Consider the following 18,802-nt stretch of genomic DNA (forward strand, 5'->3'; position numbering starts at 1 on the left):
AGCAACATACTTCCCTGTAATAATTGTATCCTGAGTTAAATTATTGTGTAGTTTTTTACTCTTACCTTAATACCATTGCAAAGGCGTTGTGGGTCCATGCTTCTTAATATATATATATATATATATATATATATATATATATATATATATATATATATATATATATATATATATATATATATATATATATATATATATATATATATATACAGTTTGTTAAATAATACTTTGCAAAATTAAAAAAAATATTTTTTTCTATATATATAAAGTAAAAATTTATTAAGAAAACTAATTTTTTTACCTTTTTTTCTTTTACTATATATTAGATTTAATAGTAAATATTGATATTAATGAAAAAATTATACGTTTCTACATTAAATAAAAAAACAAAATAAAAGCAAATATTTCCTTGTCAATAAATTCTTTGCAAAACGAAAACTCATAGTAGAATTACAACAGAAAATTTAAAATTTTTTTACTATGAAGGTTAATATTTGATATGACTGCGTTTAGCCGACGCGGCATTGACTGTAGGCAATCTAATATTCATCAAAAAAGAAAACAATTTACATTTCAAATTGTTGTTTTTTATTCGCCATTTTTTATTTGTGAACCAATAATTTTTAAAAATATTTATAAAAAGTAATGTAAAAGATGAATGATATGATTGTGTATTATTGTATTGCTTATTGTTGTATATTTTGATGATCTCGGAATGTAATAATGGTAGTGAGAGTGTCTCCCAAAATTTCTGGTTAAATAAGCCCTGAAAATATGTCAAATAATAAATAATAATTAAATATCCAATATCTAAACTTATCATTCTAATATAAATAATATTTATTTATTGCTTTTATAATCCTTAAGAAGAAAATACTCGCATATAATTGTACATTGAAATAAAGATAAAGTACAAAGGAGAGAAGAAAAGTTGGCACTCCGTCTTTTATTTTCTTCTGACGTTTCATTAATTTGTGACATTTCGTAACAAACTTAAAATACATATACCTTGGGGAAAGACTTAAAAAAGTTCAAAGGACTAAATATGCCGAAGCATTTGTATCCTTTAAATTCGGACTTGTTTTGCCCATTTGGTGTAAAATCAGATAAAAATATATATGGGAGCTATATCCAAATCTGAACCGATCTCTATAAAATTTGGCAAATATATTTCTGAGCTGTATTTGATATATTTCCCTGAATATCGTTGTTACGGAGTGTATATTACGGCTGTGGGTAACAAATACAACAAATCGGATGAACAATATATATGGGAGCTAAAGCTATATTTGAGCCAAATATGGCATACTACCTTCTAGATTTAATTCGGTCGTATGTGCCCAATTCCATCCCATTTGGGCAAATATTAGACGTTTGGTGCACAATAAAAGGTAAATCGGACGACGTTATATATGGGAGCTATATCCAAATCCGAACCGATCTCGATACAATTTAGCAAAGGTATTTCTGAGCTGCATTAGATATATTTCCCCAAATATTGTTGTTACAGAGTGCATATTACGGCTGCGGAGGGCAAAAATAACAAATCGGATGAACAATATATATGGGAGCTATAGCTATATCAGAACTGATTTCAATAAAATTTGGCATTCCTATTTTCAGGCCTAATTTGGTTGTATGTGCAAAATTCCATACTATTCGGGCTGATATTACACGTTTGGCGCAATTTCAATAAGGTTCGTCCGTCAGCCAAACAAATGATTTGTGCAAAATGTTTTCATCTCAATCGGATAATAAAGGCGACCTGCATTTTGTTCACAAGAATACATGGACAGACGGACGGACGGACAAACGAACTGACGTGCATAAATTAACTCAGAACGTGATTCTAAGGAGATCCTCAAAAGTAAGTATGGGTCTACCTCGCTTCCTTCTCCATGTTACAAACAAATGCACAAAGACATAATACCCTTACCACTATGTGGTGTAGGGTATAAAAACAGGAACCTATATAGACAATTTTATACTAGAAAGATTTGTATGTATTAGGAGTGTCAAGTGCAAAATTTTTAACAATTCTTTGGTTAAATGTGATCAAAATACCGAATATAGGAGGGTGCCGTTATATGGAAAACGCTTACCAATATTGACAATATTTTGACACCAATACCAAATTTTACACAATCCGTTAAAAAATGTGGCGTGGACCTACATATACAATGTTCTGCCCATTACGAACTACAAATACCAATTTTTACACAAAACCATGGAAAATATGGCTAAAACTAACAAAATACTGAATATCTGGAGGTACCGTTATACTGGGCCAATACGAAAACGTGAACCTATTTATACAATGTTCCGCTACCGGAGCTAGAACTCAATACGGACTGCAAACACCACTTCTTATAATACCATTTCTCAATCCGTGGACAAATGTGGTTAAAACTATCAAAACCCGAATATCGGGAGATACCGTTATTTGGAGGCAATAGTAAAACATGGACTTATATGGCCAATGTCCTGCCACCAGAGGTAGAACGTTATTTACTCTTAAAATCAAATTTGAAACAATTCCTTGGAAAAATGTGTAAAAATCATGAAAATATCGAATACCGGAAGATAGTGTTATATGAGGGCTATACCGAAACGTGAACCGATATATCTCATTTTCAATACCAACCATTTTAGCCTCAATTGAAATATTCGTCGAATATCCCAATATGTTTCAAACGGAATGACGAAAATTTTATATACCCTCTATACTATGGTGGTGGTTATAAAAAGCTTACTCGTAAAAGTTGATAGCATCACTCACGGACAAAAAGTAAGTATGCAACAAAATATTCTCCCAATCTTCTTACTCCTACTGGGATCGTACAGACTGTAATACTCATTCATATTCAACAACATTTTTCTACAATATCTATAGTATATTTTGCATAAATTAAGCCTAAAGAATTAAAAATTTCAAAAATTACCCTGCATTGAATTGGTAGTGTGGTAAACGATACATTTACATGCCGTCATAATTAAATATTTGATATAGCATGGACGTATTCCACGACTCAAAGGATAAAGACTACAAAATTAAAATGTCCATGCCTCAGGTGTTTTTGAATGCAGTATAAATGCACAATGAGCTTAATGAAAGGTAATCACGATATTGTTACATATATACGGGATTCCATCTTGCGGAATTGATTGAATCCTTTTGATACAGAAACACGAATACATACATGAGGGAGGTACCATTATATGATGGCAATACAAAAACGAGGACGTGCCCATTTTCAATACCAAAAGTCCTGCAGAGATAATATACATTTGAGTACAATTTTATCAATCTACTCCATTTCGTTCGGACGGAAATCGCTAAATCGACATAAAATTTTATGCAGATCAATAATATATACACTTTGTGAGGTTTAAAATGTTAATTTCGAGGTGTTACAAGCGGAATGACAAACTTAGTATACCCTCCATACTATGGTGGAGGGTATAAAAATATTTATTTACCAAATGATAAATCTCGGTTGAATATGAAAAAATCTATTCAATTTGGGCTGATCTCGATAAAATTAGGTTGAGGAATTTTCGAGCAGTATGTGATGTCCTGTATCATCATTGTTGTGAAGTGCATATTACGCATATGCGGGACTTTAACACCAAGTCGCATAAAATATATACATGGAAGCTATATCAAATTTGAAGGATAGACTAACATGCATACATCGACTCAGAAAGTGATGTTTTGAAGATCTTCAAAAGTAAATATGGGTCTTTCCCGCTACTGTCTCCATGCCACAAACAAATCCAGAAAGGCATAATACCCTCACCACTATGTGGTGTATGGTATAAACAGAAGGACATTATGGAAAAAACTTGGAGGGTATAAGCACTTAACACAAACACTCAACGAACCACCAACATTTTCATCGTTTAAGTTTTTGTACTCGAATGACAAAACAACAGCTTTAATCATTATTATCATTGCTGTATGTATTCGTGTTTCTGTATCAAAAGGATTCAATTAATTCCGCAAGATGGACTCCCGTATATATGTAACAATATCGTACGCACATACAATATGATTACCTTTCATTAAGCTCATTGTGCATTTATACTGCATTCAAAAACACCTTAGGCATGGACATTTTAATTATGTAGTCTTTATCCTTTGAGTCGTGTAATACGTTCATGCTATATCAAATATTTAATTATGATGGTATGTAAATATATCGTTTATACTTTTGATTCTTCGTCAGCATGTTATTCACCCTACCAATGCAATGCAGTGTAATTTTTGCATTTTTTAATTCTTTAGGCATTATTTATGCAAAATAAACTATGGATATTGTGGAAAATTGATGTTGCATATGAACATTACAATCTGTACGCTCCCAGTAGGAATCCGTAAAAGGAGCCTAAAGATCGGGCGGGCCGACGTTATGATACCCTTCACCAATTTGTATACTTAATAGAATGAATAAACCTTTTTATGGGGAATTATGAATGTATATTCTGACTTGAAAGCAGTTGTAATTAAAAGCCAAACGGAACTAATATATGGGAGATGTATCCTCCTCTGAATCGATTTCTACTAAATTTGACGGGGGCATTTATGTCTGAGCCAATAATAATCAAAATCCATCCTATTTGAGTTGATATTACATTTTATGGAACAGTAAACGCTAAATCGGATGAAGATATATATAACAATTAAGCATATATAAAATAAAGCAGAGTTATTTCTGAGCTATAGTTGATACATTTCGCCGAACAAATTGTTACAGAGTGCATATTACGGCTGTGGAGGATAAAAATAACAAATTAAATTAAATAAAAATAAATAAATAAATCAAATATGAGAGCTCTAGCTATATCTGAACCGATTTCCACCTTATTTGGCACACTTATTTCTAAGATCAATTTGGTCGAATGTGCCAATTTCTATCCTATTTGGACTAATATTGCACATTTGATGCACAATAGAAATCAAACCGAACGAAGATATATATGGGAGCTATATCTAAATTATTACCGATTATCCCAATGTTAATAGGGTTCGTCCTTAAGCCAAACAAATGCCTTGTGCAAATTTTCTTCTCGATGGAGCAATAGATACTGTGTTTACAAAAATACATGGACATGCGGACAGACAGATTCTATGCACATCATCAAGGGTAAGTATGATTCTGTCTCTCTTCCGTATCTCTGTTACAAACAAATTCACAAATACATAATACCCTGACTACAGTGTGGTGTAGGGTATAAAAAGCAGCATAAGAGAATGCTTTATTGTATGCTTACTTTTTTGTATGTAAGTCATGCTATCACTATCCAGGAGTTCCCTTTACTTTCTTAACATAATGACCGCCGGTGGAAAGCGTTAATTGGGAAACATCGTGTTTGGATTCCAAAATACCTTTTCTTCGCAATGAAAGTGTAATGCAGTGCAATATACGAACATGCATTCAAAATGTAATTTATTTTTGGCCAAATATGTTTTCATCGCTTACATTGTAGAGGGTAGGTAATGGTAAAGGACAGCTTTATGTTTTAACTATTCTAGCTTCGTTGAGTAATCAGAAAAATTAAGTCTTTAAAACTTAATTTACATTCGAAAGTACCTTACCGACTTTCCGTTTAGGTTGTTGATGCCTTCGAATGTATGAAATCAACAATGATGAATATATGAGCATACAATCTTTTATATATATTTATACCCTACACCACATAGTGGTAAAGGTATCACGTCTTTGTGCATTTGTTGTATCATGAAGAAGGGAGCGAGATAGATCCATAGTTATTTTTAAGGATCTTTATAGAATCACTCTCTGAGTCGATTTATGCATGTCTCTCCGTCTTGTGAACAAAATGCAGGTCTTATTTATTATCCGATTGAAATGAAATTTTGCAAACAGTATTTGTTTGGCCCAAGAACGAACCCTATTGAAATTGGTGATAATCGGTTCAGATTTATATATAGCTCCCATATATCTGTAACCGATTTCGGGTTAAGTGTGCCCCAAATGGCTAATATCAGCCAAAATTAACTGAAATTTGGCAGTTACGACTGAATTCAACCTATAAACCAGTATTTCAAATTTGGTGTAAATCTGTTCAGATACAGCCATAGCTCCTAAATATGTGTTTTATCCGATTTGGGGTTTAAAGTCCCTCACAAACGCAATATGCTTTCTACAACAATGATCTTTGGTACCAAATACCAGATACAGCTCTAAAATAAGTATGTCAAATTTTTCCAAGATCGGTTCAGATTTGGATATAGCTCCCATATCCTCCCATATATCCTCAACCGATTTCGGGTTAATTGTGCACCAAATATGAATATTAATCCAAAGATTGTGTTGTAATCATGAGTAATAATTTGGATAAACCCAAGTATTTTCCTTCATAGAATACCTATTGCCAATTTCAGTTACCAAATGACACACAATTCCGCCAAGTGTAAGGTTTTATTAGGTATCACAAATGCTATTTTGCTGAAAATCCCAATAATGTCCGAAAATTTAAAATTTTGTTTGGTAGTTACGAAGTCTGTAAACTCTTTAAAATTTGTATTAAACTTATATATGTTCCCAAAAAATGATTTTTGGATAAAACGTCTATCCAATATTTTTGGTCTTACTTGTAGCAAACAAAAATATATTTCCCACCTTTAGCTTTTCGCACAAACTGTATCCACACGAAGGAACTTTCGAAGCTACGTGATGTTATTTTGAAACTACAGCACTTGTCTCTCATTACTTTTCGCTAATTCTAAATTGAAACAAATGATCAAGCGGTTTGAAATTAAAAATCGTCCCAGAAATAAGACCAGTTAATAAATTTTTCTTTTTGATAGATGGAAAGATATTTTTCTAAACATTTACCATAATCTAAGATGCTTATGGATAATAATAGAAACGACTAGTATGACGCGGTAGCCACTCAATGTTGAATTTACTATAAAAGACCCTAAATTTGTCCTATGGTACTCTTACTAGAATAGAGCCAGTTTTCTTCAGTTCAAGCCTCACGGATGTTATGCGTTTCTCCAGAGAGTTCCGAACTTTGGATGTCTGGTCAAAAATATAATAGATTTTGTGAGTGCATGTATTTGGCATGTCACAATTGTTATCACTGAGTTGAACCCTGTAAACTGTTTTCAATGTTTCCGTGTGACAGCAAAGTTTGTTCACAGTTTTTACGAAAATTGTTCTTATAATTTGTTAGCTTTGTTAGTTAGTTTGTATGTTTGCAAATGATAAGCTCCCGATGGCCATATATTTTAGTTTGACTTCGAAATTAATATTAGTTTTTCGCAGTTTTTCGTGATTTTTGCTATGGAGGGAGTTTGCTGCCTAGAACATCCAACAAAAATATGTTAGTTAATCTTTTTGTTTGACTTCAAAGTTATAGCGTTTGTTTGTATTTCATTGCAAGTGGCCATCGACTGCACGTCTGGATGTGATGGCAATGCACAAAATCCCTTCCGAAATTTATGTTAATATTTTTGTTTATTTTCATTTTAGTTAAGAAAGTTTAGTAAATAAATTTTAATCTTATCGACAACGGCATTCCGGTTTAAAATTAATAGAATGGATTTTGGTTTAAATAAATTTACATTAAAGGATTTTAAGGCAAGTGCAATACCAAAATCGAAAAATGTTGTCAAAACGTATGTATGATATGTCTCAATTCATCCATCTTTTATATGGTGACTACATGTGATACCCTAAACCCAACAATATGTTAGAAACCCCTCTATGTCCAAAGAGTTCGCTTTTACAATTATATCACGGAGCACTGCCCAGATACTACCCTCAGCATTTTGACCAGGGGCATTTGGCTAAATTTACGCACTCCGTCGTGCTGTTAGTTGTTGTGGCCCATTTTACTGATAAATATAATCCAATGGTCATTCAATATGCTAGAATTCTTCTCTGCCCTTAACTCTCTTCTCAGGCGTGTCGATTGGCTTCAATTGTGTGATCGGGAATTTTTTTCAGTTTATAGTTCATTTGAACCCCTGAATATTTTGCGATCATCTTCAAAAACAAGAGGCCCCTCTGTATCTCCAAATTTGGACTCGTCTATATGATTTGCTTGTCTACGATATTTGGCTATATTCATCAACGAAATTAGTGAAAAATTTAACTTTTATTTAACACAAATCTTATGGTATGTTTCACCCACTGTAGAAAAACTGCAAACTCAGGAATTAATTTTATTTTTGGTCCATTTCAAAATATTTTGCGTTAGTCTCCAAAAGCAATAGGCTTCTATTCTGACCATAACCTTACCTCCATGCAAAATTTCGTTAGGATCGGTCCAAAATTGCGACCTGTAGCGTGATTACAAATTAACATGGACAGACGGACATACATAGCTAGATCGATTCAGCTCGGCGAGATAGGAAGATCCATATATACTTTCCTATGCGGTAACCAATATTTCGAAGTGTTACATAATTTTTGGCCCAATCAAACTTATAATACACCTAGCACAAAGTGTTGTAGGGAGTAACAACAAAGTTAAATACAAATTGATTTCGTTTTAGATGCAACAGCCAAGCATTAATGAGTCTCTTTGCTGTTTTTGCAAAGTAGAAATCATTAATCTGTATGTCTATATTATTTACCCATGTCATATATTTTTGTCAACTGTTACAATATTCCGTTAGAAAACAAATATAGAGGTTACAATCATTCCTTCCTTTGCTTAAACGCAATAAAACAGACAAATTGTGAATTTTTTATTGCATAAGATTAAATTCCATTCCCATATTTATTGTATCCTTGGCATTTTGACACCACTTTGCTAATTTAGTAGAGCTCCACATAACAATTAAAAGTTTTTATGAGCGAATTCAATCATACACGCTATCATTATAATTATAATTTAAAGTTCAAAAGACTAAATATGCCGAAGCATTTGTATCTTTTAAATTCGGACTTGTATTGCCCATTTGGTGCAGCATTTGAAATCAGATAGAGATATATATGGGAGCTATATCCAAATCTGAACCGATCTCGATAAAATTTGGCAAATATATTTCTGGGCTGTATTTGATATATTTCCCTGAATATCGTTGTTGCGGAGTGCATATTACGGGTGTGGGTAACAAATATAACAAATCGGATGAACAGTATATATGGGAGCTATAGCTATATCTGAACCGATCTTCACCAAATTTGACATACTAGCTTCTAGATCAATTCGGTCGTAAGTGCCAAATTCCATCCCATTTGGACAAATATTAGACGTTTGGTGCACAATAAAAAGTAAATCGGACGAAGTTATATATGGGAGCTATATCCAAATCTGAACCGATCTCGATAAAATTTAGCAATTGATATATTTCCCCAAATATCGTTGTTACAGAGTGCAAATTACGGCTGCGGAGGACAAAAATAACAAATCGGATGAATAATATATATGGGAGATATATCTACATCTGAACCGATTTCGATAAAATTGGCATACTTATATTCAGGTCCAATCTGGTCGTACGTGCAAACTTTCATACTATTTGGGCTGATATTACAAGTTTGGTGCACAATATATGGTAAATTGGACGAAAATATATATGGGAGTTATATCTAAATTTTGACCGATTATCTCCAATTTCAATAGAGTTCGTCCTTGGATCAAACAGACAGACGGACGGACATGCATAAATCGACTCAGTATGTGATTCTATGCATATCAGCAAATGAACTATGGATCTATCTCGTTTCCTTTTGCCTGTTACAAACAAATGCACACAGACATAATACCCTGACCACCTTGTGGTGTAGGGTATAGAAACATTACAAAAGAACATATTTAAATAATATATATTAATGAGTTTTCGTGTTCTTCAGTCAGAGTCAATATGTAAAAAACATGCTTATCTTGCAATACTCAGTAGATGTTGATGACGACAAGGGCGAGGGGCAGGAGTACGAAGTAATGTGTCATTATTACTGTTTGTAACTTAAATTTGGCGAACATTAACCGAAAGAATGAGTTAAACTGTCAATAAATTGTTTGAATAGTAGATGTTTGTAAGCCTGCGGATGTGCGTATCCGTTTGTGGGTGTTCGTAATTTACATAAATTTGTTAAAATAAATGTTTTACTTGTTCTCATTAACCGAGCGGTGTTGGTGTTTTTGCCTTTTCAACAAGTTTTTTTAATGTTTGCTTGCACGAATGAACGGTTATTTAATTACACACAGGATGCAAAGTGCTATGCTTGGGACGTTACTTGAAGGCAGTTACAGGTTAATACATACTGCACAGTGGCTATGCGAGACACTAGAAATGATTTTGTACACCTAAGACTCCCCTATAGACCCACAATGTTTCGTATTTCCCCAATATGTTAACGATTACTAGAATGTCCGCGCAATATATTTAATCGAATACCATAGAAGCGTCTTATTTACAACACACACGTGACTATTTTGGGAAAATTAATGCATAACTTAAATCTTAACAATAATATTCGATATTTTGATGGTTTTAGCCACATTATTCATCGGAATTGTTTCGTAATTGATACTGCAGCCTAAGGAAGAAAATTGTATGTGCAGGTCCATATTTTGGTTTAGACCCATATAATAGTATCTCTGTATATTGATGATTTTAGCTACATTATTCACCGACTTTTTTTTAAGATTCGCATTTGAATATTGTAAAGGCTTATGACCAAAGTTGCCTATGCAGGTCCACGTCGTCGTATAGACCCTAATATAACGGCTACATTCGGTATTTTTAAGATTTTAACAGAATTTTTTAGTTTTTTTTTTTTTTTTTTGAAAATTGCCAAATTATTTCCAAATGGTGGAGGGTATTCAAAGTTTGGCCCGGCCGAATTCACAGCTTTTGTACTTGTTTTGCATTTAATTCATGTATGAATTAAATGCAAAACTTGAAATATTGGAAAAACAATCTTGAAGAAAATAAGTCTTTACTTTTGAAATAGCCCCTCACTTTTAATTGAGTTACCCTTTAAAGACTATTTTCAGAATCTGCGGCAAATGTTTATTTGGGTTATTTCCAAAGAATTTCATAAATATCTTGGTCAAAATATCATCAAACAATCACTGTCCAAAATGTTGTTTAGAGAATAGGGAGATATTTTTATACCCTCCACCATACTATGGAGGGTATATTAACTTCGTCATTCCGTTTGTAACTCCTCGAAATGTCAGACCCAACAACGTAAAATTCTAAGTCGATTTAGCGATGTCCGTCTGTCTGTTGTAATCACGGTATCTCTCGAATGAATTCAGATTGATGGCTAAAATTTTGCACACATGTTTATTTTTCCAGTAGGCAGGTTAAGTTCGTAAATGGGCCATGTAGCTCCACGTTTTCATAGACCCCCCATATAACAGCACCTCCCGATATTCGGTATTTTGATGATTTTAGGGACATTATTCATCGGCATTGTTTCAAATTTGGTATTTAAAGTTCGAAATGGATACCACACCCTAAGACAAAAATTTTCTGTGCAAGTCCTCGTCTTTGTATAGCCCCCATATGATGGTACCTCCCAATATTCGGTATTTTGATGATTTTAGCGACATTATTCACCAGAATTGTTTGAAATTACGTATTTGGAGTTCGTTATGGGAACTACAGCCTGTGAGAGAAAATTGTCTATGCAGGTCCAGGTCTTCGTATAGGCCCCATATATTAGTACCTATTTATATGCGGTATTTTGACGATTTTAGGTACAATACCCACCGAAATTGTTTGAGATGTTGTATTTAAAGTTCGTAATGGATGCTACAGCCTGTGACAGCTTGGAAATTGTCTATGCAGGTCCATGTCTCCGCACAGCTCCGATATAACCGTACCTCCCTATATACGATATTTTGATGATTTTAGCTACTGTTTATTTCAAGTTTCGAATTTGAATATGGTAATGGCTTATGACAAACAATGCCTATGTAGACCCACGTCGTATAGATCGGCTGTATTGAATATATCGGCTATATTTGGTACTTTTAAAATTGTAACAGAATGTTTTAAGGATTTTATTTTTTGAAATTTTTTAAATTCGTTTCAAATGGTTCAGGGTATTCAAAGTTCGGCCCGGCCGAACTTACTGCTTTTTAACTTGTTCAATTTTGAATTGCATATACAAGTGGCGAGATTCCCTTTTAAAGAATGCATTAAAATACTGGTTTAATAGAAATATTATTATTTTTAAATAAAAATTGTAGCATATTTTACCCGCTACATATTATTCGATGACCGTCAAAATTGGTAGGCTTCTGCCCAGCCCTAAACTCTGAGTCGATTGGTGTATAATTGTGACCAGAATTTCTCTGTTTTTGGCCCATTTGAAACCCTTAATATTTTGCGATCATCCCCAAAAACAATAGGCTTGTATTCAGACCTTATCCCCACCGCCATTAAAATCAGGAAAATTGTGACCAGTACCGTGATTACAATTTAACATGGATAGGCGGAGAGAGCGATTAATGGACAGACGAACATATATTGCTAGATCGATTCAGCTAGGCGAGGTAGGAAGATCCATATATAGTTCTGGGCCCTATCAAATTTATAATACAAAGTTCTTCTATCACAGAATCGTACGGATGCAATTTTCTTAAGCCAAATGTGAATTATCTACGATTAATGTTACAGATAATTTGAAGTACACGTGGACATTACATAGAAGTTTGTGGCAAAACGATAAAGTCAAATAATACCAGAGTGAGTGCAGGAGGTGTCTGCATTAAAGTTTTATATTTACAACAGCTGTGAACAACAATTTGTAGTTGTAGTTGTCATGTATCCTTTGTGGTAGTATTGGTGACCTTATAGCGGCCATTTTGAAAAAACTCGCGACATTGTTTCCTTTTGCATCTTTTGATTGCTTCATTACGCAACGATATAAAGTGGATCAGATTGTATTTGGCTGCCGACATCAAGAGAAGATAAATGCACAGGCTTGAGCTTCACTATATTTGTTCATGTCATCATGTTTGTAAATATGCCATTGCGTGTGGGACAACATAGGCTGTTAAAAGAACAACACTGTATCAGTCATGCCTTTTTGTACGTTACAACTATGTGATATGTGTTTTTATGTCAGGAGCGACACTATGTGTGTTGCAAAAGTGTGAAAAAGATATTTAAGGACTTATTTAATTTTAATTCATCGAACTAATTAAGGATAGGCAACTCAATTTCCGATTAATCGACGTTTAGTACTCAAAGTTCTGAAACTCGAACTCGACTATTTACTTGGGTGAAACCCGAATACTTGACTATTCATACTCGATTGTTCGACATATGCTACATTCTCATTGCAATTTCAATCACGTTGTTCGCTCTCAAAATTAGTAAAAGTACATGGAATTAGTATTAATAATAATAGAAGAAATTATTTTTTTTCCTCCAAAGATTTATGTTACCTTTCAGACAACATTTTAATTCATGAATGATTTTGGACTTTGTCTTATTGGGCTTTTGTTCTGTCATTTAGATCTTTCATGTTTTGAACTTTTTGTATAAACGTTAACATTTTCGGTTTTTAAATACAAAATGTGGACAAAAAGCGTACCCCGGAAAAGAGAAAAATAGAACTTGCTTTCGTTCGAATGCACATACGCTATTATTCATAATTCTCAAACATCCTGAAAATTTAACAAGTAAAAAAGCAGTAAGTTCGGCCTGGCCGAACTTTGAATACCCTCCACCATTTGGAACGAATAAGAAAATATTCAAAAAAATAAAATCCATTGAAAATTCTGTTAAAATCTTTAAAATACCTAATATCGGAAGGTGCCGATATATGGGGGGATATACGCTATTGTGGACCTATATAGACAAATCTATGTCTGAGGGTAAAGTACTCACAAGGAACTCCTTGTGTGGATTTTCAGATAATTCCATTGGGAAATGTGGCTAAAATCATCAAAACCCCGAATATCGGGTGTACAAAATACTTTGTACATACTTTTGAGTGCGATTGAGGCGCTGGGAAAATGTAGCAATAAAAGATAAATGTTCTAAAATTAAATATTTCCCAGCCGCCATAAAATATCACATGTGAAGAATTCGGTGATCTTGTGCGCCGACGCATACGATAATGTGAGAGATAATAAAGGTTATGACCCACACGCACAGATATCGATGCGCTCAGTAGATGCACAAGATCACTTGAATGAAATGTAAAGCAGCCCTGCAATGTTCTCCATTCAATATTAGAATAGATAAGAACAATTGTGTGGCTGCGACTAGGTTAAGTTAGATTAGTTTCAGTAGTACGTAAGGAAAATATTTTTGAAATAAAACTAGAATTGAAACAACAGCCTAGTCTTTCGTTTGGTTTTCTCTTCTCATTCATCGGGGGTACCGTTATATGGGGGATATACGATATTGTGGACCTGTATAGACAATTCCGTTTCAGGGGTAAAGTGTTCACAAAGAACCCCTTGTGTACACAGAATCCCTTGTGACCATTCCGTTGAAAAATATGGCTAAAAACATAAAAATTCCGAATATCGGGGGTACCGTTATATAAGGGCTATACGATATCGTGGACCTATATAGATAATTCTCTGTCGAGGCATAAAGTAGCCACAAGGAAATCCTTGTGTGGATTTTCACACAATTCCGATAAAAAATGTGGGTAAAATCATAAAAATACCGAATATCGGGGGGTACCGTTATATGGGGGACATACGATATCGTTAACCTATATAGATAATTCTCTCTCAGGGGGTAAAGTACTCACAAGGAATTACTTGTGTGGATTTTCAGATAATTCCGTTGAAAAATGTGGATAAAATCATCAAAATACCAAATATCGGGGGTACCGTTATATGGGGGCTATACGATATCGTGGAACGATATACCCCATCTTCGAACTTTACCTGCCTTAAGACAAAAGAGAGATCTGTGCAAAATTGTAGCTTTCTATCTTAATTCGTTTAGACTGTAGCGTGATTACAACAGACGAACAGACGGACGGACAGGGCTAAATCGTCTTAGAATTTTACGCTGATCAAGAATATATATACTTTGTTGGGTCTAAAATGATTATTTCGATGAGTTACAAACGGAATGACGAACTTAATATACCCTCCATACCTTTTTTGGTGGAGGGTATAAAAATTTTATAAAATTTTTCTATTTTGAATTTTTAAAAGTCATAATTTATTTTCCTGATATATACTCTTTTTTGTTAGCGATGGCATACATTTCATCGTAGTTCTGAGAATGATCAACAAAAATCTTTGTTCTGATATTTTGTGTGGGGAATCAAGTAGATACTTCATAATTAATTGTCGAACAACGCTTAGAAAGCGAGTCACGTGCAATGTGGTTAAGGTGTGCTTGTAGAGCGCGCTAAAGGTAAGAATTCGACTGTTACCATTTGCATTTCCGGAACTGCGACGTACTACAATATTTCCATAGTAAGTAATTTGTGTTTTAACAGTATTTCCTAATGTTAAATATTCATTACCTCCACTCAGTGGACAAACTGTCGAATCTCAACAAGTTGAAGAAATGCTTGGAAATAACGAAATTCCCATTAGCATCGAAATGGATACTGGGAATAACCTTGAAACAGAGAAGGAACACACGAATATAAAAATTGTGCTATTATATACTTGCCATAGCAGGAACCAGAAATTGAAGTTAATGAAAGATGTGGAAAATCAGATTGAGTAACTAGATTCTGCAAGTCTGTGATTTTAATACAATCTTACATAAAATTGATGGTTTGTCATTCCATTTGACCAATTCAACTCCGTCCGCCTGTGAAAATCACTCTAGATTTGGAAAAAAATGGAATATGTTGGAAATCGTAGAGGGCATTTTCTCATGTAATAGAAAATTGCTTCTATATATCTCCCTATGTGCTATCCATATATATACCGTTCGAATAATGGATATCAGAACCTTATTTTCAAAATTGTAACTGGCCAAATTGTGGAGGATAAAATGTGTGTGCTGTCGTTCGCTAATATGTCTCGAATACAACCGGGTCGATGACTATGTACGGAAACCGGCAAACTTCGTTCAGGTTGTTTTGGCCAGAGGATTAAAGAAATTGTGGAAGAAACCCGTGTTCTATGATTTCGACTGCAAAATAACCTTCGAAGTATTAATGCGGATTGAAGCCCTAGGGAGTGCTACATTTTTAGTGGTTGAAGTATGTGACATGGGTCCATCGAATCGTAAGTTGTGGAAAGATTTAGGCATCACACATTGTAAGCATTGCACAGGAAACCCTCTCGGCAATATTTCGTCTCGGTATTAACTTGTGGATTAATCACATCGGTAAAAACGGTGAATAAAAATATAGATTTGAATTTAGTCATAGGGTTTTTAAAAGAACAGTATAACTTAGAATTATTTATCATTATTATTTTCCTTCATCGCTTGGTTTTTTATTTCACGCATTATTTTTTCGCATGTGTGCGAACTTCTCATTTTCATTACATCAAATTTTGCAATTATGTAAAAACAATAATTTATACTTGACTTGTAATATTACTTATTACTTAACCTTATATGTTTAGGAAAGCCACGGTTCTAACATCCCACCAATCCGAAAGACAATGTATTTACTTTCTTTGATGTTCCACATTTGTTAAAACTGATAAGGAACCACTTTATTGACACTGGACTACTTGTCAATAAAGAACTTCTAGTATCAAGAACAATAAGCGATGTGCTTAAGCACACCAAAAAGAGTGATTTGTCGATACAAGAAGAACATCTTAATGTAAAAGGAGCAGATATGGAGAGCCAACCCAAAATCTGAATAATTTTTTCACTTTAGTAATTCTAGGGCGACATAAGGTTATTTTTAAACTCAACTACAAACGCTATTAAACGATGCAGGTCATTGGGCATTGAAATATATAAATCGGAGCAAACAGTAGATTTTATAAAATTTATTAATGATTGGTTTGATATTCATAATGCTTCACTGTCAACTTTGGTCTACCGGGAAAGGTAAGTACAATTTTCTTTATTAAAAATATAGCAATCAACAACAAGAAATATTTTTGCAGATGGACATAATCAAGCCCTGTTGTTCCTAATAAGAAAACTCTGGAATGTTACATAAATATTTGCAAGAAAGAATGTTACATAAATATTTGCAAGAAAGAGGATTCAAATACATAGTGACATCGTTTGAACCAACGTGTTGTGGAACATTTTTTGGGGCCACAAGAATTCAAGTACAGAATTCGCAAATACATTTTAGGTAAGTAAACATGTTCGATATCTAAATAATATTTACCTTATGTTTACATTACAACAAGAAACACTGAAATTCTGTCGGGTAAAGGAAATGTTGAAGACGATGCAACAGAATGACCCTCCAAGAGACCGAAGAGTATACCCAAGATGGCGGCTATGAAGACACTCAGCTAAGTTTAACACAAGCTACCGATTTTAGTGACATTGATAATGCCAATTAACATGCTAGTTAATGCTATGTCATACGCAAGCTGAAATTTCAAGATTCTCCTTATAATGCTTGCACTTACACTTGGGTTGATCATGTTTCACAGAACTTAAAAGAAAGAGTACGGAAATACGTTATAATTATGTCAATGGCATGGACATTTTTTATGTCCCCTAACTTCGACGATTGTTGATTAGAAGAAGTGAAAAGGTTGACCTTTGCAAAAAAAAGTAAGGGAGTTATTCTTTAAATGCACCTCTGTCCTGTTGTGTTGTTTCAAAACAGAGCAAAACGAATATGAAGGCCACAGAGGAATTCTTGATAAAAAATAAACAGAAAGCAAAATCTCGACGTACTCTGTTGTTAACGAATGAGACATGAGGAAACCCATGGTTGAAGAATAAAGGAGCATACATCGACGCTTGGGAACATTGATATGTCAAAAATTAAAATGTTTTAAATATAAGTAGATTTTATACGTTTTCTTATACAACGTCATTCGGAAATTATTATAATTCGCGTTTTTCAACAATTTTTACAAGTTTGAATTATTTTTTATTCAACATTTTCAATTCCAAAATTGGTTTGACCAAGTAGCTGTGTCGATGCGTCTACCTATATTCTTCTTCCATGAGGAAAACTGAACACATTAACTAAAAGAACGCGGAACTAGCTACAAATTAAATTTGAATCATTGTTGAACAAAAAAGGGAAAGATGAAAATAATGTAAGGTGGTTTACACTCCGTTGAACAAAACGGTGCAAGTACTGGAATTGATCGGGAATTCCAGGGAAATACATGGTACAATTAAATCAAGGTAACCTTATTTCAAATTATATAATTATAATTTACCTTGTCAAATTTCACTGCATAGAAAATAGGTTCCCATCTCTGATCCTTAGGTATATACAATGGATTTATGAATAAAGATTTTGACAATGAGAGGTTGTCAAAGGTATAATTTTGAAAAAAAATTCAAACACATGATTGCATGACCTTACCTTCTTTGTTCTACCATGAGAAAATTCTTCGCAAGGAAGTGCGGCGAAATCCTTTCAGCTGTTTAACTATTAACATTCAAGTATATATATGTCCATTGTATTATGCCAGATGTTTGACAATAAACTGAAGGGATGGGAATAGTATAAAATAGTGCACACGTTTCCTCTGTTCCAGAACCTACAGTGGAATACTTTATTTTTAAATTGCCGACAAAAATTGGTAACCTTCAAAGGCTTATGGTTTCGGTAATATGAAAAGGTACGTCGACTTTCCATTAATTGAATTTTCGCATTCAAAGTTCTAGAACTTGAACTCGAAGTCGATATTCGATTTTTTTCAAACTTGCTAAAGTCGGTGTTGAAAAATTCGAGTTTTCAGTTTTAGAACA

The 18,802-nt window shown here is 33.7% G+C and overlaps 1 long non-coding RNA gene across 1 annotated transcript in view; it reads right to left on the minus strand.

Annotated features, from left to right (window-relative positions):
* Nucleotides 1–606: 606 nt before the first annotated feature.
* The window catches only part of LOC109613816 (uncharacterized), a 58,766-nt gene continuing 40,570 nt past the window's right edge, over nucleotides 607–18,802 (minus strand). The window contains exon 3 of the long non-coding RNA XR_009343989.1: nucleotides 607–766. This is a non-coding gene — a long non-coding RNA (uncharacterized LOC109613816). The remainder of the gene's footprint in view (nucleotides 767–18,802) is intronic.

Source organism: Musca domestica, unplaced genomic scaffold, assembly GCF_030504385.1.
Source record: "Musca domestica strain aabys unplaced genomic scaffold, Musca_domestica.polishedcontigs.V.1.1 7, whole genome shotgun sequence".
In the NCBI taxonomy this organism is placed as follows: Eukaryota; Metazoa; Arthropoda; class Insecta; order Diptera; family Muscidae; genus Musca; species Musca domestica.